The 23266-nt window shown below is 38.1% G+C and overlaps 1 protein-coding gene across 1 annotated transcript in view; it reads right to left on the bottom strand.

The window, feature by feature from the left end:
* The window catches only part of LOC145662982 (transmembrane protein 181), a 70286-nt gene extending 60858 nt beyond the window's left edge, over positions 1 to 9428 (bottom strand). The window contains exon 1 of the mRNA XM_081729077.1: positions 9277 to 9428. The gene's annotated coding sequence lies outside the window, so the exon portion shown is untranslated. The remainder of the gene's footprint in view (positions 1 to 9276) is intronic.
* Between the last annotated feature and the right edge of the window lie 13838 nt (positions 9429 to 23266).

The following is a 23266-nucleotide window of genomic DNA, read 5'->3' as shown; positions in this document are numbered from 1 at the left end:
AGGAAGTACATCGCATGAACCCAGCACACAGAGAGAGAGAAAAAAAAAGCAAAGTTGGGAGATTCTTTGTCTCAAGGAAAAGAACACCCAAGACTTAAGTGCAGCTGGTCCCGGGTTGCTAACTAAAATTTTTAGAAAGAAGAGAATATGTATGAATCTTCAGTGAGCATAAACCTGCGATAAATACATATGGGAAAATTACTATGGTCAGAGACGATGTGTACCTGTAGACTCCAAGTCGGATGCAGCTATTGTTCAAGTTTGCTTGCTGGAGTTCATAAGTACATGCGAAACTTCGACTACAAAGAGGTGTGATAATTTTAGAAGTTGACCAGAAGTAACACCTTTTTAGCAGCTAGCATCATTTCCAACGGAAATTCGGCCAGCTAGAATCCAACCTCGAATTTCGCAGCTCCCCTCACCTCACCGGAGAAAAACCGAGGAACGGAGCATTCCATGTAGAATCCTTCACAAATGTAGATAATTTTACTTCCACAAGTAATTCTTTTAATATTGTAAAGATTTTCTTGATATTTCGTTAGTGTAGAATATAGCTTAGGTTAGTCGCTGTATTGTGTTATTTTTGTGTCGTATCAAAAAAGGCTTATTTCAGTACAGGACGGCAAGTCCGGCAGTACTTCATGGAAGGAATGCATGATAGATGTAAGAGCATAAACTTCCGGTATCTTGGCAGGCGACGTCCTGAGGGGAAAAACTGCACCAACAAGGGAGAAAATGTAAAATTTCTATGTTTTTAAGATATGACAGCATGTCACACTTACAAATAAGCTGTCTTATTGTATATAGGTATTAATTCTCGTGTGTGGTATGTTGACAAACATTTTAACTTAATATAAACAATGAAAATATGACAACTTCACATAGGAACCCCTCACAGCGGTGAGTGGTCGCGGAGAAATCCCGCTAGGTGTCAGGACCGTCAGGTCTGAGGAGAGCAGCGTGTCCTCTCAGCCGAAAATTAAGCAATTTTTGTGAGAAAAACATAAAATACATGGTTAATAAGAACATGATTAGTGAAGTGCTATGCATCATTTTAAAGCTAGACATTTCAGCTATACTGTGGATACATCAGTTTGCTTGTATCTATTAACAATTTTAAATGATGTACATTAGAAACAGTGAAAGTGTAAATTCAGGTCAGAGGGGACAATGACCTCTGTAGGCAACCCCTTTTCTTCCCCACTTCACCCCGTCATAAGGTTCGCAAAAGCTATGAGGCGAGCCCAGCCTTTTGTGTGGAAGGTGGTTTTGACAAAACCGAGGAGGCAGGGGGAAGAAAGGCAATTCGTGTCTGGTGATCGGAAGAGAGGTATCGCTCTCGCATAGAGAAACTCGGTTTTGACGGATAGAGAAATTGGTGTCTCTGTTATACTAAGAGACAGTGTTAGCGACAAACATTTAAGCTCGTCAGATCTTCGTAAAATGTGTATATATATTATATCTCGTTGTTAATCCTGCGCGACGAACTTCGCAACTGTGTGCGTTAAGTACAGGACAGTGGTGTACGAACATTTAATAACGTATGAGCAGGATATAATATAATCTGTTAAACGAACCTTATAGTGTCATCTTCCCTTTTTCTATAAGGGTGATGAAGTTAGATAGTCGAGCAATAGCCACCTAACAGGCTGGATCGCGTTAGCTTAGGCGAAACAACCTGTGCCAAGATCCACTGCAGACACAAGATCCAGAGAATTGCTAATTGTTCTCTGAATATTCGACCGACGGCGAACCAGGAGGGAAGCAGAGTATCGTCATGTTTAATGTGGAAGAGAAACATGACCTCCGTGGGACCTACGTTCTGCTAAGCGGAAGATAGCAGAGCCATCGGGAGCGGCAAGAAGATGACCAGGAGGACCTCCGGAAGAAGAGGAGAACCAATGAAGATGCGATAAAACGTGCACGAACATTTAATCTAAATAAATCAGGCCTTAAAGTGAAAATAAACATTTCGGCGAAACTATCCTGAAAATTTCAAAATTATTTTTTTTATTGTAAGTCACAGTGTATAGTGTTGTTGCGTGTGTTATTACACCTAATTAAAAGCTTATTCAATGAATTTCGTGTGCACATCATTCTCCACAGGAAGTCTTACAAGGTATGTGATCAGTGTGATATTATCGTGTCTTTCCTTTCAGCTGCCCTGGAGTTGTCAATGTCCGGTAAAATGCGGTCTCCCAACAACCAAGTGTTGTTGTGGAAGTGAGAATTAGTATTGTCTCTAACCACCTGGAGAAACACGTAGACCTGAAACTTAGAGTCCCTCTTTTGATTTAAAATGCTATACTAAATTATTTTCATTTTGTTCATTAAATTACTTTATCTTTTATATTACATATTTTGCTCTACCAACATCTTAAACTTAAAAGCTCTACCGACTTAGCTAGTTATTTACATATTCATCAGAACATTTGCATTTCAAGAGTAGAGTAGAGGGGGGCAAGAGTACGTGGGGGGTAAGGATACGATTCCCTAAAATCAGGTGAATATATTCGCGTATGGCAATAATGCGCCACCTGGAGTTTGATGTTAATGGCGTCTAGAACCTAAACAAGTTTGAGTGTGCTGCGGCAAACTACAAGCTTTCTAGGTAATTATTTATGTTTTTCTAATAGTTTGATATAATATTGGGACATAAGTAGTTAATGAATAACTTACACAATTTTATAACGATTTCAAAGTACTGTTAAGCGTTAGTTTCTAACATATCCATTGTTTGACAGGATGGAGTAAATTGACTTTCTTCCAACAGTTGGCTGTACAACATCACGGGGAAGTTAATTGTGTAGTGAGGGGGCAAGGGTACGCAGATACCTACGGGGCAAGGGCCCCTTCTGTTCTATGAAAAAGAATCCAATTTGATTTAGAACTAACAATCAAAAAAGAATGTAGATTCCGTTGTAATAAAGAGTGACGGCAAACTTTACGAATACTGGTTCCCATATGTAGCCTCTAACGTTAAGAATTCTGAAGAATCCTGATATTTTCTTATGTACGAGGAATACATTTTTATTCTAAATACCATTCTTTACATAACAGTATCTAAGGTGGTGTTTGTTTTCGAAACAGATAAACGTGTGAGATAGTGATATCTGCAGTTATTGAATAACGTTACGCTTGCTTATTTTATTCAGGTTTCAGAAATACTATGCTTTGTCCTCTTTTATCTTAAATGTCAGTAGTCTTCAGTAAGAAATTTCAATGGGCCTTATGCAGAGTCGTTCTGACGTGTGATTAGTGCCATACTAAAAAGTTCGACTACCGCATGTTTCCTGTAGTACTCAGTCCTTTAGTAATCATACGTTAAAACGACTATGCATAAGGCGGTATCAGTCCAATGATTGGTATGGGATCCTATAATGATATATGAAGCTAACCTAACATTTGACAATATGTAGCTTCATCAAGGATTGGTCGAGAAGTTCTCAAGTTACCCTCGTAGGTGACAAGCATTCTGTAACTGATGGAATAAGCTGAATTTGGAAATATATTTTTATAAAGGGTCTAAATATTATCTTTTTTTTTTTTGTATCCTATGCATTCCCATTACTGATAGTCTATGAGGAGAATTAAGGATTTTTCTTTTTTTTCTTTTCTTTTCGGTTTTTTTTTTTTTTTTTTTTGAATGAGAATCTGCAACGTCTTTAGGTACAATAAAGCCAGTAGGCCTATTTACCGAAGAAATAGAGAACGAATTAGTGGAATATATCACATTACTGAATCTACTCTTCTATGAATTAACTTTAAAAGATCTAAGAAGAATGGCATACAATTTTGCTGAACGTAACTAGTTGCCCCATATCCTTTAGCCATGTGAATCGAATGGCAGAAAGAGATTGGACAGAGTCTTTCCGTCGTAGACATTTAACAATTGCTTTGCAACAGCCTTCAAAGACTGGTCTGGGGAGAGCTCGTGGTTTTAGCAAGCCACAAGTTGAATGCTTTCTTAATTGTCTAAAAATCTTGTAAGACAAAACGGCTTTTCTTCACGGGATATCTACAACATGTACGAAACTGGCATAAATACGGTTTCTCATAAAGTTCCAAAAGTCGACTAAAAATCAGTTGTGAATAAAACTGTATCTAGTGATTTTGGAGTTAACATATAGCTGTTTCACGGAGTGCATCTGGTTCCTTTATTCCCAAGATATTTCCCACAAAACAAATGACACAAGAATTATTCGATGGCTCGCCGCCAGGTTCTGTGGGAATATCTAATTCTGGTTCATCAACTCACAACTTTTCGTAGAATTGTTATAATATTTACACCAACATGTGCGATCAAATTTGGTTACGAAAAAGGTGTTTTTACTTGTTGACAATTAGACCTCTCACATTTCAATCGAAGCGATTGATTTCTGCAGGCAAAATGGGATAGTGATGTTGAGTTTACCACCAAATACCAGTCATAATTTGAAACCATTAGATCGCTCCTTTTTTGACCCGCTGAAATCCTGGTATTCAACAGCGTGTGATAAATGGATGAGGAATCATCCATCCCACATAATTACAAGTTGCGAGCTTGTTTACTGAGGCTTACTACAAAGCTACAACCATTGGTATCCAGCCTTCAAGAATCTGGAGTTGTCCTACTGAATCCAGATGTGTTCACTGAAGAAGATTTTCTTTCTTCTATTGTGGATGTGGTAGACTTAAATGTAGAAGCCAGGTCTGAAGACGAAAGCATTCCTGAAGCAACAAATCAAGCATCAGACCTGAATAGAGCCCAAAATCGTTCATCGGATGATTCACTGGAAGTAAAAAGGGACCCATGCGATGCATCCAGATCAAACACTCCTTTGCCAGTTGCTCGTCCTCCTCCATCTGTTACCAAGCCTTTAAACAGTAACGCTAGATCCTCACTAGAAGCAAGCAAGAGTTCATGCTGACTGTCCACTTCAAACACTCTTCTGCCGGTTGCTCGTTCTCATTCATCTGTTACCTAACCTTCAACCAGTAACACTGGATTCTCACTAGATGCAAACAGGAGCTCATGCAGATTGTCCACATCAAACACTTCTCTGCTGGCTGCTCGCTCATCGGTTACCAAACCTTCAACCAGTAAACTGATCTTTACTGGAGGTAAGCAGGGGCCCATGTGGACCATCTACATCATGCACTCCTTTGGTGGTTGTCAGTCCTCCTCCAACTGCTACCAAGCACTCAACCAGTAGATCTTGATCTTCTCGAAGTCAGAGATTCTGACATCCTCTCCTTTCAAGCAGAACTTACTTCCGAAACGGCGCCCTCCAAAGAGCAAAGGCAAACATCATCTTGCACCAAGAAAGCTAAAACCGAAGTTGTAGCTACAACTCCTTAGGTCAGTGAGGAAGTAGTGTAAGAGTGTCCATTATGCAATATCATCTACAGTGATCCACCAATAGAAGACTGGATCAAGTGCGCAAGATGCCATGAATGGTGGCATGAACAATGCACATCATATAAAGGAGTAAGCACCTTCATCTGTGATAATAGTTAATGCTCTTTTGGGTGCGTGCTCTTGCCTCTTTGACTTCGTACTCTTGCCCCATATATAGGGGCAAGAGTACGAATTTGAATGTTTTCATTTTATGAGTTCTAGTTCCTCTAAGAATAGAGGTATATAAAAGTTGAGTTCACATTTCGTAAAGGAGAGTTCAACTTTTGTGTTCCATGTAAAAGTTTTCCGTTGTAACTATTTTTTACCAAAATATATAAGTTTAATTAAAATTTGCGTACTCTTGCCCCCGTTTCCTATTCAAATTTATTTAAATTTTGATTTAATTTGCATAGTAATTAATTTATTTTCCACGCTACGGCCCTTCCCCTTTACAAAATCCATGTTTCATTATTTTAAATGAATAATCAAACTAGCAACTTTCATATATCTAGGCGTAAGTGATCCCGAGATATAGGCATCTTTAATAATAATAATAATAATAATAATAATAATAATAATAATAATAATAATAATAATAATAATAATAATAATAATAATAATAATAATAATAAGATGAAGAAGAAGAAGAAGAAAAAAGGATGAAATCTGAATTGTTTTAAGTGAGAAGTCCATATACCAAATTCCATGTTTCTAACCTTCAAAGAATCTTAGATATCTTATTATAATAATTGCAATCCGCACCCCCTTTTCTTTCCACCTCTTTTCCCCATTTTACTAAAGTACCGTATCAAAAAATGTTGAAACGCGTGTCAAATTACTTTAAATGAGAAATCCAAATCCAAATTTCAAGTCTCTAACCTTAAGGGATTTGGAGAGATGACCATCTTATTAAAATAATTTCCACCCCTTTCCCTCTACCCTTCTTTGAATTTCCCAAAAATCCTTCCTTAGTGGTATCCTAGATCACAAATCCTATCTACTGTCCGAATTTCAAGTTTCTAGCTTAAGCGGTTTGGCCTGTGCAAAGATCAGGACCACTTCTGTTATATATGATTACAATAACAGCTTGTAGCTTGTATTATTTCCCAAGAAAAGCTGAAATGCCATTAAAAGTCACAATGAATGTTTCCGTGTTGTACCTCAAAAGTCTCAGTTCTTTGTTGATGTAGTATCTAGCGAGAGTACCTTTTATCTTTGATGCATGAGGTTCTGTGGTTTGATACCCGGTGAGTAAACATCGAACTTACTGCAGTGGTTCAGATCCAACTTTAAACTCTAGTTCTCGTTCTGTAAACATCACTTTTGACGAACGACGTAAATACATATCAATCAATCAACCAAACTAAAAGTTTCATCTCAAATTCAGAGAGCTTTACAGTAAGGAGCGCTGAATATTCTATATTTCTCTTTATTCAAGGTATATTGAAGTTTCAGGTTTTGAATTCCATCCCCACTTTTTTTTTTTTTTTCAGGACACAATTTTAAAATATAATTTTTAGTTCACAGAGTGAACCATCTTTCCTTCTTCCTACAGCTGTTCGTTCAACGTATAAATCATTCTCTCTTGTTTGCGGATAATGGTAACCGTCCCAAGGAACTAGGGACAGAAGTATTCAGAATTCAAATATGTCTGTATTAAGTACCATTCAGTACCACACATTTTGATTAGACTCTACTAGGCTTGTTACACAGATTGGATCGGCCGGGGAAAAACAATATTTGTATTTCCGAACGATACATGCTGGCAGTAGAATACCTTTGGGGGGGCGGTAGCCCCCTCCGCCCCCCACGTGGATCCGCCAGTATCCTGGGGGTGGCATTTAGTATTTGGAGGGGCACATATTATTTTCACACGGTACTATTCTATTTTTTTTTATTATTATATTATACACATGTTATTTTGGTCTCCTCCGAGGGGGCACTCTCAGAACCCGGGAAGCAGTGTCCCCCAATGATATGTCTGGAAGAAAAAACTGTTCCTAAGAAGCGGGTCTCATTTTGCAAACCAACAATGAATAATGAGTTCATTAGTCATTCCTGGCCCAAACGTATTGTTAATGTTTCTTGCGGCTTGCTATGCAGAATGTTCAGGCTTGCATTTGTAAATAAAAATCTCTCGCAGTTGTTGTTATGTTCTTCATCTATCACTTTCTTACTATCCTATTCAACAACGCACTAATTCCTCACTCCTGGACGTGTACAGAGTTCATGACATTAATGCATGACCTTAGTCCATCCGTGTTGTAACAGAGATAAAATTTCCATCAGGCGTCAAATAGATGCATGAACTGAAAATCATATATCTTAAAATTAATAATAATAATAATAATAATAATAATAATAATAATAATAATAATAATAATAATAATAATAATAATAATAGTACGCTCGACATGAAGACGCCATGAAATGTGTAAGTTTTTCCAGCTCTCAAACTCGATTATTTTCACAACCACCATACTTTGATCTCTTCTACCTTCTGTCGTCGATCACAGTAAGAAATACTCAAAACTTAATTACAAAAAAAAAAAAAAAAAAAAAAAAAAAAAAAAAAAAAAAAAAAAAAAAATGGATGACAAACTGTATTGGCCGTTATGTGCAAAACTTTCCACCAGGACCCACCATCTGTTAACTTCGACCTTTCCACATGTTTCGCGCCATTCCACTTACTACAAACACCATTATTCACCTTTACTACCTTACATCTTATCTCTCATGTCATCGTGGTGTTTGCCAAATTTCACTGAAAAGATGTGCATTCTTACTCGTTCCTACCTGTTTGCTATATTTCTCCATTTTGTGTTTTCTTAAAGGGATTAAAACGAATTTAAAATAAAGCATCTCTAACACAACGTATCTAAATTATATTCGTTGTATTAATATAGGTAGTACTGTGCATATTGATGCAATGTGGTCTGAGGGGAAAAGAAAATTCGGGGGCTCAGGTCTCTCTTGTCTGGAGGTATGACTGTGTATATTGATGCTTACATTGCTTACATTTATATTCTACTAAGATTTACTTGGGGACTCCTAAACTTTACCTGCTCCTAGCTATAGATTATGCCATATAATGTAAAACGGAAATGGCTTGCTTCTTTAAAAGGGTCACAAAGGTTCTTAAAGGTACACAAATGTTTGCTGTGTACTGTATCATTACACCTAATACCAAGGGCGCCCATGTTGTGGTTTCCAGAGGGGGGCAAGTATAAGCGGTATTTCAAATATAGTTTCAAATTTTGTGATAACTATTCTAAAAATTTATATTGGTTTTTCGATCTTTCGAAGTACAATTTCCTCTAGGGGGGCGATCGACCCACTTTAGCCCGCTTGATGGGCGCCCTTCCCTGATACTTGTTTAAAAAAAAAAAAAGAATCTAAGTGATACTAATAATATTCATGCTTATTTTATCTTATCTATTTATTTTAGGGCCTACTATACATTATAAACCCCTTACGAAAGATCTGCGGACGCCCTGGATCACTGTATTTTTTCTCAGGTGAATCAGGCTGTTAAAACAAATGAAAGAGAAATTGTCAATAATGTATTAGGAAAAGGTAAGCATATATCAAATACAATTTTTAAAATTCCTTTTATCGATTTGCCAATATAAAAAACTCGTCTATTTGAATAAAATTTGAAACTATTTTTAAAATATTTATCGCAAGATACATTTTTATCTTTAGCCGGTAACACTGAGATTGTAATAAGATACGTAGTTATCATGGAAAACAACTACGCGTATCCTTGTTTACACGCAATTGACTCGTCGTCAAAACATAGCAGTATACATACCTTAAATGCTTTCAGGCTATCTCTATGCTTGTTTGATTCACATTAAAGTCAAATTATAACTGGTAGTTCTTGGGTAACTTACCAACATAACACTTTAATAAGAGAGAGGAAAACAAGCACAGCAGTCGGAATACGCACAGCCACAAGGGTAACTCAACGTTATAACTACTACTACACACACACGATAACAACGACCCGCCCCGTCCATATTGATTTTATTCAACCAAGGCTCTTGGACGCTAGCTGACTGAGTACGGGAACGGGGTAGTGTGCTGGAGGGGAATCAGGTGTTTGTTGATACATGATGTTCTAGACCAGCGTTTCTCAACCGCTGTGCCGCGACATATTGGTGTGTCGCGAATATATGTCAAGTGTGTCGCGAGATATTTAATGTCTTCTAATATCTCACTAGTTTTAAGTTTGATGTAATATTTCTTTCTGATATTCCTACTTAAGAGTCATAAGTTTCTTTTATGTTAATATGTCTCTATTCAAGAGTCTTACGTAATTTGCTTGTGAGATTTGTATCTCATAGTCGTTTCATAATTTTTTTTTAAAAAATGTAGGTATTTTGTGTACTCGCTTTTTTTTTATTATTTTTTTTTTTTTACATCTATCAAAAAATCACATGCAGGGGTGTCGCGATAGTTTGAAACGTACTTTGGTGTGCTCCATAGGAAAAAAAGGCTGAAAAACGCTGTTCTAGATAGTGATAAGCAAACTATGGCCCGTGAGCTAATTCTCTATTTTGGCCGGTTTCCTGAAAAGTTCTGTCCGGCGCCAGCACTGCCCGGCCCAGCAGCATGACTCCTATTGTGAGAAATTGAAAGAAGAATAGAATTACTTCAAAAGATTTATATTAGAAACATGCTTACATACTTGTATTTAACTTCATTTCTGAGAATCAGTGAGTTCCAGTTCCAACCATATTATGAGAAAGTCCAATTATTAATATGAGCTTAGTATCACAACAATTTTGCAAAATATACTATTGTTGTTTAATAAATTATCAGCCCCTTTAAGTTTTCTCCTTTTGTTGTTGTTGTTTTCTCGTATGTAATATCAAATTTACGAACTTCCATTTACTATTTAGATAAACAGCACAAAAGATGGACGTCCGCGTAAGTCAGTGGTTAGCGTTCTAGGTTCACTAGGGTTGCCGACTCACCGGTATTTTACCAAAAGGGCGGGAAATAACGTTGCTATTTTGAATAAAATCGATGGTTGGTTCAGAATCTTTACCTGTCGTATTGCTTTAGAACCGATGTTTTAATTTTTATTTGATACTACTAAATAATTAAAATATTTATAGGCCTAGTAAGACATCCAAAGGAAATTTACGGCGGATTAACATTAAAAAAAAAGTTTTATTTGTAAAAGTATTGTTGGCAAATCTTGGAAATAGGTCACACATTTGTATATCGATGATAATTGTACAACAATTAGTCTACCGCATGTCTTTCACTGTCTACAGTACATATTTTTTTCTTTTTAGAGTTTAACGTCCCACGAATATGCACCGAGGCTAAGAGCGACGGTGATGAGAAGATTATGGATAGTTTAATGGTGGAATAAAAGAAGTGAACGAAAAAACGGGAGAACTCGGAGAATACCTACGCACACTGTAGTTGTCCACCACAAAGTTCACTTGGAGAGATCTGAGATGGAACCAGCGACCCCACGCAACAGACGTGAACGCTCTATCGCTGAGCTATCGCGGCCCCATGTGATTATTACCCACATAGCTCACTACGTCCCTGAGATGTCCCATTTTGATCCCAATCATCCCAATCGGTTCCCGGGATTATTGGGACAATGAGAAGACATCCCATGGACGTCCTGCATGGGACGTCCTGAAGGATTCCCATGTAGAATGTCCACGGGACGTCCCAGATGGGACAGGAGGTCCGAGGGAAAACCAATAGACATCCCTTCGCGGTCCCGTTGAATATCCCGTATCCCGGGATATTAGCGGACATCTGGATCTCCCGCGGAAATCCTGTGGAAGTCCCGGGAGCACATTTGGATAATCGCGGGATGTCCTGTCGTCCGTTGCGGGCTCAGTCTCGGGCATCCCATGGACGCACTTGTGCTATGTGGGTATCTTCATTACCGAATTTACAGTATTTCGAAGTTTGTGTACATAGGTACGAACTAAGGACGCAATCTGTAGACGCTCCCTCGTGATTATATGCTTAGCGTGCACGTACACGGATCCGTTGGACCGCAGGTACGTCTGGGGATACGCCCCTGATGTATGTCTATCCCCTCGGTAGACAAAAATATAGGCAATGTCCGTCCGGAAGACAAAAAGTCTCAATAACTACTTGATGGATCACTATCAATTGAATGGCTCCGGCGAACAACGTTGCAAGTGACAAAATCCAAGTTTACAGAAATCGAAAAAAAACTATATGATGATTATGTATGGGCTTTAAATTTACTTTTTCAGTGTCAAACTATGCCTTTATATCAAATGATGTTACATAGAATTGGAACTTCTATTACAGTACCCTTGTTCTATTAAAATCTCAATGTGACAGAAATTGTCACTTGCAACGTTGTTCGGCGGAGCGATTGAATTTTCGCCAGAATATAGAGGGTCAAAAGTTAAGAATCAAGATCTTTGATTGACATTCAAACCGGAAGTGATAGAAACTAATCATTTCCGGTTTCAACGTAGATCACCGTAGATCAAAACCAATAACAGCTAGCAGGAAGCGGTTTAGTGCAATCGATTAAAATTTAATGTCCCAAGAACACATTTCATCCCCCATCCTTAATTCTCTACTAAAGCCGGAAGTGATAGAAATCCACTACAACTTCCGGTTTCAATACTGATCTACATAGAGCAGACACGATCAGAGATAGCGAGAAACGTTTTCATGGAGACTTAGCATTCTCAGAATAGATACCTTCTTCTCTTTTAACCCTCTATTCAAACAGGAAGTGGCAGAAATAAACCATTCCCGGTTTTAACGTTGATTGTTATACACAATAAAAACGGTATAACAGACACCAAGAAGCTGTTTTCTGTAATCAATTAAGCTCCCCCAGAATATGTTCTATCTCCACTCTAATCTCTCTACTACAACCGGAAGTGGTAGAAATCCAATACAACTTCCGGTTTCAAGATTGTCTGAGAAAATATCACAGGATCATCAATTTCGTGAATCTCTAGCTGCTTCAAGATGAATTCAATCAAAATTTCCTCATCCTTCTGATTTATTTCCACAAAACCAAGAAAACGCTCTCTAATATTGTATTGTTCTTTTCTCAAAACATCCTTTATTACAGGAAGAGACGAAAGTCGCGCACCACCCTTGAATTTTTAAAACGGCTTGAAGAAAGATGACGAAACTTTGGATATGGGTAATTGAGGCAAGGGGTGCACCAGATGATGTCATTTGGCATAATAGCGACCATCTTGAAATCCGCCATTTTGAATTCAGGTTCAATATCTCAAACGGGAAGGGGACATGTGATACGTAGTTTTAGGCTAGAATTTCACCAAAAATATGAATCTGAAGTTATTTTTTTTTTTTTACTTAACTTTGATCAGTAATGAAATTTTGTGAAGTAAACATTGAATATTGCAACATGTAATGGGTTTTTATTTGTCTTTTTAGATGATGTAACTCTCACGGTTCTCACCTGGTAAGAAAGGATTGAAATTGTTCTCATCAGTGGGGAATGCATCAGAGGCCAAAGCCATCGCTGATGACTTCAATGCCCAGGATTCAGAGAGGGACAACATTGCACATATCACAGTGTTGCGTATTTTGCAGAAATTTACAGTTTCTGGATATGTACGCGACAAACAACCCAGTGAACGTCCTAGAACTGCAACAGATCAGGCAACACCGAAGGCAGTTGTAGAATCTTTGGTGAAACCCAGTACCAGACGTTTAACTGCAGTTACTATGATTTCTAGTTTTGCTGTAAGCTTTTGCGCGGTATTTCCCACCGCGCACCATTCCTCCATGTTTCTATACAATTTTTCATAAGACCAAAAGTCTGTGTGTACTTCTAAGTTTAGTTCCTGTTTACATTTTGTAGTGGTTGCATCCAGTACCATCTTAACAGCATTATGGACCCCTGGGCAAACGAATGTGCTGGGGCCCTATGTTTAAATTTTATTTATGAGACAAATGATCATCGAGCCCATGCGTTAAGACGGCCTTGGTTGCATCCGTGTATATGGGCTATCTCGGCCACATGGTGAAGGAGATCATTAGATGGTATGTCATTGAATTTCGTTTCCATTTGTCTATATTAACAGGAGTTGTGGTGACAGTAAGAAATGCATTTCACCAGTTCTTGAGTAGAATCAGAATTAAACAGAACAAGCCACAACATTCAACAACGGACAGTTACTCATTGGGTACTATGTTCCACTACATCCTTGGCCCGCGCAATCACTTGACTTTTACCTATTGAACATGTCTTGCACATCAGATTTAGGACACTAACACCATCTCGTGCGCAAAGACTTCAATATATTTTAAAACTACTTGATATTAAATGTTACATCATTATTCTTCTTTATTTATTTTCACAGATCTGGAAGTCTCTGTTGGGACAATATGCATTATGATCTCACCGATAAAATTATTCTTTACTTTACGTTTAGAAATGGAAACATTTTAAGAATGACAGTGAGACAAACGTGTTTGTTTCAGTAACCTTAACTTCATCTAATATATTACAGTGAATGATGTTCTCTGTAATTAAAATGAAGCCAAATACAGTAGACTTCCGATAATCCGGCACGCTTGGGACCAGTGTTTCTTTCAGAAGCAATGTTCCGGAGGGCACAATTAGTATTCCGGGGGGGGCACTGCTGATACTATTCTATTTTTTATTATATTATAGGCGTATTATTGTGGTCTCCTCCGGGGGGTCACTCTCAGAGCTCCGGGGGGCAGTGCCCACCCAAAATAATGTCTGGAAGAAACACTGCTCGGGACTTGGCCAATGTCGAATTACCGAAAATGCTGGGTTATCGGGCAGTCCCGCCCACGCTAAACCCTAGGTAGACTGAATACAGATTTAACATGATATTTGACAGCAAACATTGTTTACCATGAACAATAAGATTATGATTTCAACTTTTTTTTAAAAAAAAAAATCTACATGTTAAAGAATGCAGATTGATTCAGAAATACTGTACTTTCTACCGTGGTCTATAATAAATTGTATAAAAAAGAAGAAAAATTCCAACATACTGCAGCCGGACCATCGGGCATTCCAGACTGTTTGATGCCAGAGTAACGGAAGTCTACTATATTTGTTTTATCTTTATTCACAATGTTTTTATTATGGAATTATTCATGGTAACAATCACTTGTGTTGTCAACTGTAGAGACATGTTCCTAAACATAGGGACATTTTTAGACATTTTTGCTAACCGTAGGGATGGATTTCACAAGATAGGAAACAGTAATATTTAAAGAATGTAACTTAGAAAATGAAAAAATAAGGTCCAATTAACCGCCACACTGATAATATTAATTGCTCAATATCATCATCCTTCACAATGTCCTGACAAATTATAGTTGCACGTGAGTTACCAACTCTGATTCAATTGATTGAAGACCGCGGTGGCTCAGTGGTAGAGCGTTCACCTCTGGTGCTAGGGGTCCCGGGTTCGATCCCAGCCCCCGCCAAGTGAACTTTGTGGTGGACAAACACCGTGTGCGTGGGTTTTCTCGGGGTTCTCCCGTTTCCTCCCACTTTCTTCATTCCACCATTTCATTCATTACTCATCATCACCGTCTCCTTTAGCCTAACCGGCATAACCGTGGGACGTAAAACTCAAAGATTTTCATTTCTGATTCAATTGATTCAGATTCGAACTTCCGTAAAGGATAAATTGCCGTGCAAGATTAACCTCTATGTTGAGCGACACTAAAACAAAGAAAAATAACGTTGGGGTCAGGGCTTTCAAATTTAGTTTTAAATATAAATTCCACCCTGAAGGCACAAGAAAGAAACTATAGAACTTTTGACATAATGAATCATCACACTTTACTCTCCACAACGAAAGTATTATACAGTTGTTTATTCTTCATGAGATTCGAACCCATACTACAGATAAACGGCTCTACGTAAAAGCCTGTCTTTGAATGTTTTTTTTAAAAAATGAACAGAAAACATTAGCATCCATACAATTAACGGATTTTTCGCGAGTAAATATATGTATTAGGATACGTAATTTTATGTAGCAAATACACGGTGTATGTATACCGTATTTTAAGGACTTTAAGATGCAGCTTTCTCTCCAAAAAAATTGCCTCCAAAACTCAGGTGAGTCTTATACTCGAAATTGATTTATTTTAGAAAAAAAAAATGTCCAGTGTTTGATTTAAAATTCCCGCCAGTCTTAAAAATGGCCATATATTCGACGCTGCGGGAAACCTATTTCTATCTGGCAACATTGGATTCAACTGGCAGTAGCAGTGCACCGATGCGACGAACATGAGTTGCGGGGATTCACAAGCTTACTAACACTGTCTACCTCCCGTCTCGCCATCTAATAATAAAAATCGTAAAAATGTTATGGTATTTTTTAAAAAATGCATAAAAATTAAGGTGTGTCTTATAGTCCGTAAAATACGTTAATGCCATTAGTAATGCATGATCGATTATTCAGTATTAATATTGCAGTAAAATTGTAACGTTCCTCTTTGAGCGTTACATTTTCTCAAAGAGAATATTTGCGGAAATGTTCTATCAGCTCTCAGCTAATATTATTACTTATTATATTTTCTCAATTCTCGACTTTCATGAAGGATTCAAGATGGTTGACAATTGGACTAGTGCGTGTAGATGTAGTATGCTACTTTCCTTTGTATGTCATTGGTTTGTGTTGAGCGGCTTTTGAGAGTAGCTCGGATCGTTTGAAATAATTTAAAATTTTGTGTTTCATGTAAAACGGAAGGATTATTATGAATCTGCATATATAAATGCTCGTTTATATAATTTTTATTCTCCTTTAGTTATATTTGTTTTGTTATAAAATCTGTTATTTCCATTCTACGCTTTGATGCGTAGTATGGAATGACCAATCCGGAAGTGAGAGGGCTGCGGAGAGCCCCTCTGGTTCACCTTTTCTTTGTACTACGAACTGCGAATATGGCCGTGGTGTGGTGAGAAGCACGATTGTCCATATTTTTGGATATTAATTTACAGCGAGCTATGCAGTGAGTGGCTGTTCTTTAATATAATATTTAAAGAAGCTGTTTTAGTCGAACGGTATGCTAGGCTAGCGAGTATAAACAAGAATCACAAGAGAACTTACTCAAATATTCGACCTGTGCGTTTTGAAGCATGGCTGAGATTGGTTGGATATTTCCTAACTGTTAATGTGATGAAAGCTGAAGTTCAGAAATCCCTTTTGTGCTGTCTCCGGGACTGAACTCGATTGATGTATGGCCTCCTTCTCTTGACGTGGTGAATTTCCGTCCACCCTTACTATATTTTCTTGGCAAGGGACTTCGTCCTATATTACTTGTTGTCAGCTCAGCCTGCCTCTCTGGAATTTAATGTGTCTAACTGTGGTCGCTGTTGTGAGGATGAACATTGCAGCAGCTTTGCAGTGATTGTTTGTCTACCTGGTGGAGATAGTAGCGGAACGTATGCTTTTGCTATTAACCCAGGAGGGGTCGTCGTGTGATCAACCCACGCCGAGGTTATGGCTGTACACATGGTGAGATGTTGGAGGAGTCATCAGGACCGGTCGCCACCCTGGAGTGCTGTTTCACAGTGTTTCCACAGTGTCCCTATTCGTAAAGTGAAACCACGGTCGGGTGAGCTTTGGTAACTGTCTACTAGGTAAATATGTCTATTTCTTTTTATTCCGTCTTGTGAAGAAACTGGCATCATCCGGGAAGTTGCGGAAGAAATTGTCCACCGTTTATAGTTGTCCAAATTGTTAAATATAATATCTAACGTCATATCAATGTCTTCGTGTGTTCACTATCTTACTACAGATTACTTATGAACAAACAATAATATACGTTCAATAATTCTCAGTCTTTCTTGGTGTATACATATATATATATTATCCGAGTCAGTTTACAATGTCCATAATATTGTCCGAAATGAGTTTTGTCCGTAATATGTCCGAGTAAACGAGAGTGAGTCTCTATCCAGTAAGTTGAATCATACGCCAGCGGGGTAGTCTGATATCAAAGCCGTTTCTCTCTTGCTCTGAATAAGATCATCTCTTAGAGTTGTCTAGATGTAAATATATTACTAGCTGCCATCTAGCACATGTATGTTAGCAACAGGTATTCCGTATTGTCTATTTTCTCAGGCATTTTATTTGATAAATTAAAGATTGATTAGCGATGGCTAGTTCATGTCTGTCTAGCAGCGGGCATTCCGTATTGTTTATTAATAACTATATACATATGTATATCTATATAATCTACAATCTAAGCATTAAGTCGCCGCACCCAAAGTTTGCATTCTCGAGTTGTTCTGTTACGTTTGATTGTGATGTTGCTCACTAGATCAGTGAAGCACGTTAAGACGGTGGGTGTACGATACCACTCGTACTTCAATGCGGGAGTGTCAGAAGTCGAGTCTAATTTCACTGGCTGGTTTTGTGTTCCCCATAATGTGCTACAGAGTTTAATGTTATTACCGCCGCTGCTAATAGTAAATGTCGAGGGAAATACCCTCTTAGCAGTTGGATGCGGGTGAAGTGGAGAAGTTATGTGCTAAAAGGGGGAAGGTTAATCGACGCAGCCGTAGGTCTCTCTCTCTCTTTGCAAGGAGATGTTCACGAGTGGTAATGTAATCGATAAATTTCCTTTGGTGAAGTAGCCTACCAAGGATTTGTGCTATTGTCTAGAAATGTAAACAACTCTCTTATTGTTAGTACAGTGTGGCTTAATTCATATTGTTATTTATCTTTGAGTGGTGTTGGCGTTAAAAGGTTTGAGGAACTTAAACGGAATATAAAGATATTTTTTTTTCCTGAATCTAGCTATCCACGATCATAAATGTCAATGAGAGTCTTTCGTTATGCGTTTATTACAAGGAAAGTTAAATAAACAGAGATGCAAGATATATGGTGTTATCCTAAATGATTATTTTTTTTCTTTCTTTTCCTCGTCTTTTCCTTAGCATTGACAACGCAAGTAGTGTACAAGAATCTGGAGTAAGTAGCGTTGTGTTTACTGGTCTATAAATTATAGTGTAAGAAGGAATAACGGCGACCCAATGTTTTTTCCCCTTTTCTTTCTTTTCCTTCGTTTCCTCAATGTCAGCTACGGATACAAATTCAAGGTAATATAAGACGCAAGGTAGCGCTTTTCAAGATGGCGTACGCAGCCAGAATTCTAATTATCGAAAGTGTTACTTTACAAGATGGCGAACCCAGCTGTAGGATTATTTTATTGTCTAAAATGTTACACTATTTTTGTCGTGTCATGCGGGAAGAAACGAGTGATACGGACTGTTGCGTTGGTGTTGATGAGATATACTGGATGGAGCTCACATATGTTTATGTTTATTAGACTTATAAGTCAGTAAGTAAGAATGTCGGCTGAGTCGAGGAATCTTCCTCCTAATGGAGATGATATTATTTGTGTTTGTTGTAGTGAACCTCTTGCTGCCGCGGAACAAATTGATTCTGATAAGAAACGTGCTATATCTTGTGACAGGTGTCACGAATGGTCACATTTTGTTTGTGTTAAGTTAAAAGATACTTCTAGTGTTTTCGAAGCTGTTAGCTCAGATTCTTTTGTTTGGGTTTGTCCTAAATGCGACGTGCATGCTTCTCCTGAAGTGTCGGAGCGTGAGAACGAATCACCTCCCAAGCATTTTTCTTCGCCTAAGTCCCCGCAAGGTAGCGAAAAAGGGACAGAGCACGTTAGTGAACTTGCTGAAATGTTCGCTCTTGTATTGAGTAAGATAGAAGAAAGTAATGCTAATATTAACAGGAAAATAGAAAGTAAGATAGAAGAAAGTAATGCTAATATTAATAGCAAAATAGAAAGTAAACTAGAAAGCGTTGAGCAGAAAGTTAAAGAGAGTAACGAAGCTAACAATGTTAGAATTCAGGAGTGCATTGTTGAAAATGTACATAGCCTCTCCACTACAATTAACAAAATTGATGAAAGAATAGGTAGTGAAGAAAATCTTTGTAGTTCTCTAACTGTTAATCAAAAGGATTTGCAAGCGCAGTTAGATACTGTAAAAACGGAAGTTGAAAGTAATAAGTTGTGTATTGAGTCTGTTGAATCTCGTGTTGATTCCATTGAGAATGAGGCAGAATCTCATCATAAAGCATTAAAGGTTGTTTTTGATAGAATAAAAAAACTTGAAAATGAGAATGAGGAAGTGAAAATTGAACTAGAAGGGTGTAATACTAGTCAATCTAAGCTTTTCTCTGAAGTGTTAACCCTAACTAATAAAGTGGATAAATTGCAGAAACCTAAATTTACGTCAGTTGAGTGTGGGAGCCTGAGTAAAGAAGGTGTTCCCTGTAAACGTCCTTGTATTAGCGAAAATTCTTTTGTGTCTTTTTCTGAGTCAAGGGATAATTTGCCTGTTAATACTATTGTTAGTACGTCTGCTGAATGCAATGCGTCTGTTACTAGTTCTGATAGTTATCTGAGTAAACCTGTGTTTATGCAATCAGAATTAGATATTAAATACGAGTTTCCAGCTAGTCCTAGTGAAACCAAAGTAATTGCTAGTGCTTTAAATGTTTTTCTAAATGTTAATTCTTCTGTTTATTACAGCAATAATGTAAGTAATAGCACTCGTACTACTGACACTGTCACATGGTCAATGTCGAGAGGGATCACTTCTCATGTTGGGAATAGCCCACCAGTGTTTAATACTAGCTATTTAAAGCCTAGTTATGATCCTAGTGTTTTTCACACTGCTATTGTGCCGAATAATCCGGTATCGCGAAACAGTGTTGCCACCTTTAGTGGTATAGCACCGCGTTCATTGCCTTTTGCGATTAAGCAGAAAGATTTACAATCTTTTCCTTCGTATTCTGGGGATATCAAACCTGGAGCCCCAAGGAAGTTTTTGAGGGATCTTGAGAAATGTTTAAGTATGTATTCACTTACTGATGGAGACAAACTACGGGTCGTAGAACATTGTATGGTGCGAGCCGCGTTTGCTTGGTATAGCTCAGTAGCTCCTGAAATTAAAACTTATCAAGATTTTGTGCGTCTTTTTAAGAATCAGTATTGTTCGCCTCAGATAGAGCGTGCACAGAAGAAGTCGTTGCAATCTTTGCGCTATGATAAGACGAAGTTTGCTTCATTGTTAGATTACGTTTGGTTTGTAGTCGAAAGTTACTACAATATATGCGAAACCCCGAGTACTTCGGAACTTGTGGAATTAATTTTGAATTGTTTACCGCCTAGGGACATGCGTTTGCTGTCCGTTCAGCAGTATAATAGTGTTGATGAATTAATGAGTAAAGTAGCGTTATTATCTGGGATTGAGGATACTTCTATGCATGAAGTTAGGCCTCCAACAAAGAAAGTATTCGCTAAGCAAGCTAAAATCATTAATCGTAATTCAGAACATGTTGACAGTAGCTGTCAAACTGAATTTTTAAGCTATGCTCAGACTGAAAATAGGAATAACAATAACAATAACAATAATGATAATAATTATCAGTATAATAATCGATATCGAGGAAATGGTAGAAATCGTTATCGTGGAAGAAATCGAGGACGTAACGGAAGATATCAAAATAATGATAGGAGACGAGATGAAGCATCTTCCAATCCAAGGGAAGATCAACCTTCATCTACTTCGGAAAACTGAGGTTGCAGTCTTTTCCGAACACGGGGGGGAAATGACTGCTGTATTTCTCCAGTCCCCGTAGATAATGATTCGGAAACTAACGTCAAAACTCACAATGTCTTGGTGGAGTCATTATCCGGAGATGTAAATAATAACGAGAGTAATAATGTCATATCATTTAACGTAAACTTTGTAGTTGAGGAGGATGAAGAAAAAGAAAAGCCCGACTATTATTTTTCTTCTTCCCCTGTTGTCAAAGGAAACATTGGCGGAGTCCAATTAACCTGTACTATTGACTGTGGATCAGATTTATGCCTTTTGGACTGGAATATTTGGAAGCAGTTAAAATTAAAATTTTCATCTGCTAAATTGCGACCGTATACTGGTTTGTCGTTAGGTGCCTTTGCTGGTACAGAGAAGTTTTCGGTTCAAGGTGTCCAGATATTTAGTTTAAATATTCAGGGTCATTTATTTGATATTCCATTGTTTGTTATAAAATATCTTCGAACAGATCTTATTTTGGGTTGTCCATTTTTAGACAAATTCAAAGCTGTTATCGACAGGGAGAGGAAAGAAATCCGATTGCGTGATAATGCTGGTAGTCATGTCGTAATTTCGACTAATCAACCTAGTATTCTTATAGTAGCTTTGTCTTCGAACAAGGTTGAGATCGGGAGGATTGAATGGCCATCCGATGAGCAGGAATCGCTTCCTTCCGAACTTTTGTGTTCTGATGTCAACATTTTAGAGGTTCCTCCTTCAGTAGAAAATCCAGTTACCTTTTCTGTGTCAGATGTGCATATAGTTTCTGAATCTAACCTTTCAGATACTGAAATGCAGAATTATATCTCATCTCGAGAAGATTTAGATACTAACGTTAAGCAACGTTTATATAATTTGTTACTCCGATATCGTAATATTTTCTGCGAGTATCCTCGTAGGATACGAACGCCCTTGTACAAGATAGAATTAACTGACGAAGAACCTGTCGTAGGACCATGTTATTCTGTGCCAAAATCCATGGAAATGGAATTTGAGGCAGAATTACAAAAATGGATTGAATTAGGCTTAGCCCGTGAACAGACCTCACCGTACCGGAACCCCATGCATTGTGTTCGCAAGGCGTCTGGTGCTGTTAGACCTGTAATTGATTTTCGCCTACTGAACCACCGTGTCCGAGCTCCTAAGGCTCAGGTGGAACCAATAGGTGATGTATTGAACCGTGTAGCGAAAGCGCAATACTTCTCAAAGTTTGACTGTTCGTCAGGATATTATGGCGTAGGTCTCCATCCTTCGTCATACCCCTGTACGAGTTTTGTTTATAAAGGGCGACAATACGTAATGACGGTCTTACCTCAAGGAATCAAGAGTGCGCCCGCTATTTTCCAGAGCGTTATGCATAGTTACTTCGATCAAAGTACTAAAGATTTTGTCACTTTGTTTCTGGACGATATTTTAATATCTAGCACTTCTCTAGACGAACACTTCGCCCATCTGGAGCGTGTGTTCGAAATTTTTGAACGTGGGAATTTTCCCCTAAATTTCCGGAAGTGTTGCTTCCTTCTGACGGAAGTGAACTTCCTGGGACATGTCATTAGTGGTCAGACTGTCAAAGTTGACCCACGTCATAATGAGCCAATCAGTTGCTATCCCATCCCGAAAACCAAGAAAAAGATGCGTCAATTTCTAGGATTATTGGGATGGCGACAGCGGTTCATTCCCAATTATTCGACTCTTACTTCTCCGTTGTACGATCTTATTAAGAAGGATGTTAAGTACAAACTTACTCCTGAAGTTTTGGATCTCTTTTATAAATTGCGGGAAATCGTCAGTAATCCACCTGCGTTGGGACAACCAGATTTCAATTTGCCATTTCACATCCATTCGGATGCTTGTTCTGAGAATTTGGCTGGTTTTCTGGCACAGTACCCTGATGGGTCCGATCATCCAAATGTCATCGCCTACGCTAGTCGTAGAGTTAAACCTCACGAACTTTCATTGTCTTCTTTTCAGTTGGAATTGCTCTCTGTTTTATTTTTGTGTGAACGTTTTTCACAATATATTCTTGGAAGAACTGCGTATATCCATATGGATAATGCTGCAGTCACTCATTCTTTTTCTATGAAGAACTTAGATACTAGGACGACTCGTATGCTTCTTAAATTGCAAAGGTTTGACCTTGTCTTCGAGCATTGTCCTGGGAGTCTGAATTTTGTCGCGGATACATTGAGTAGAAATCCATCGGAAGTGCCTTCGAAGTTAGAAGAGTATCATGTCAATTT

Source organism: Thermobia domestica, chromosome 10 (assembly GCF_964235325.1).
Source record: "Thermobia domestica chromosome 10, izTheDome1.hap1.1, whole genome shotgun sequence".
NCBI classification, from domain to species: Eukaryota; Metazoa; Arthropoda; class Insecta; order Zygentoma; family Lepismatidae; genus Thermobia; species Thermobia domestica.
This window is presented reverse-complemented; position numbering and strand designations above follow the sequence as displayed.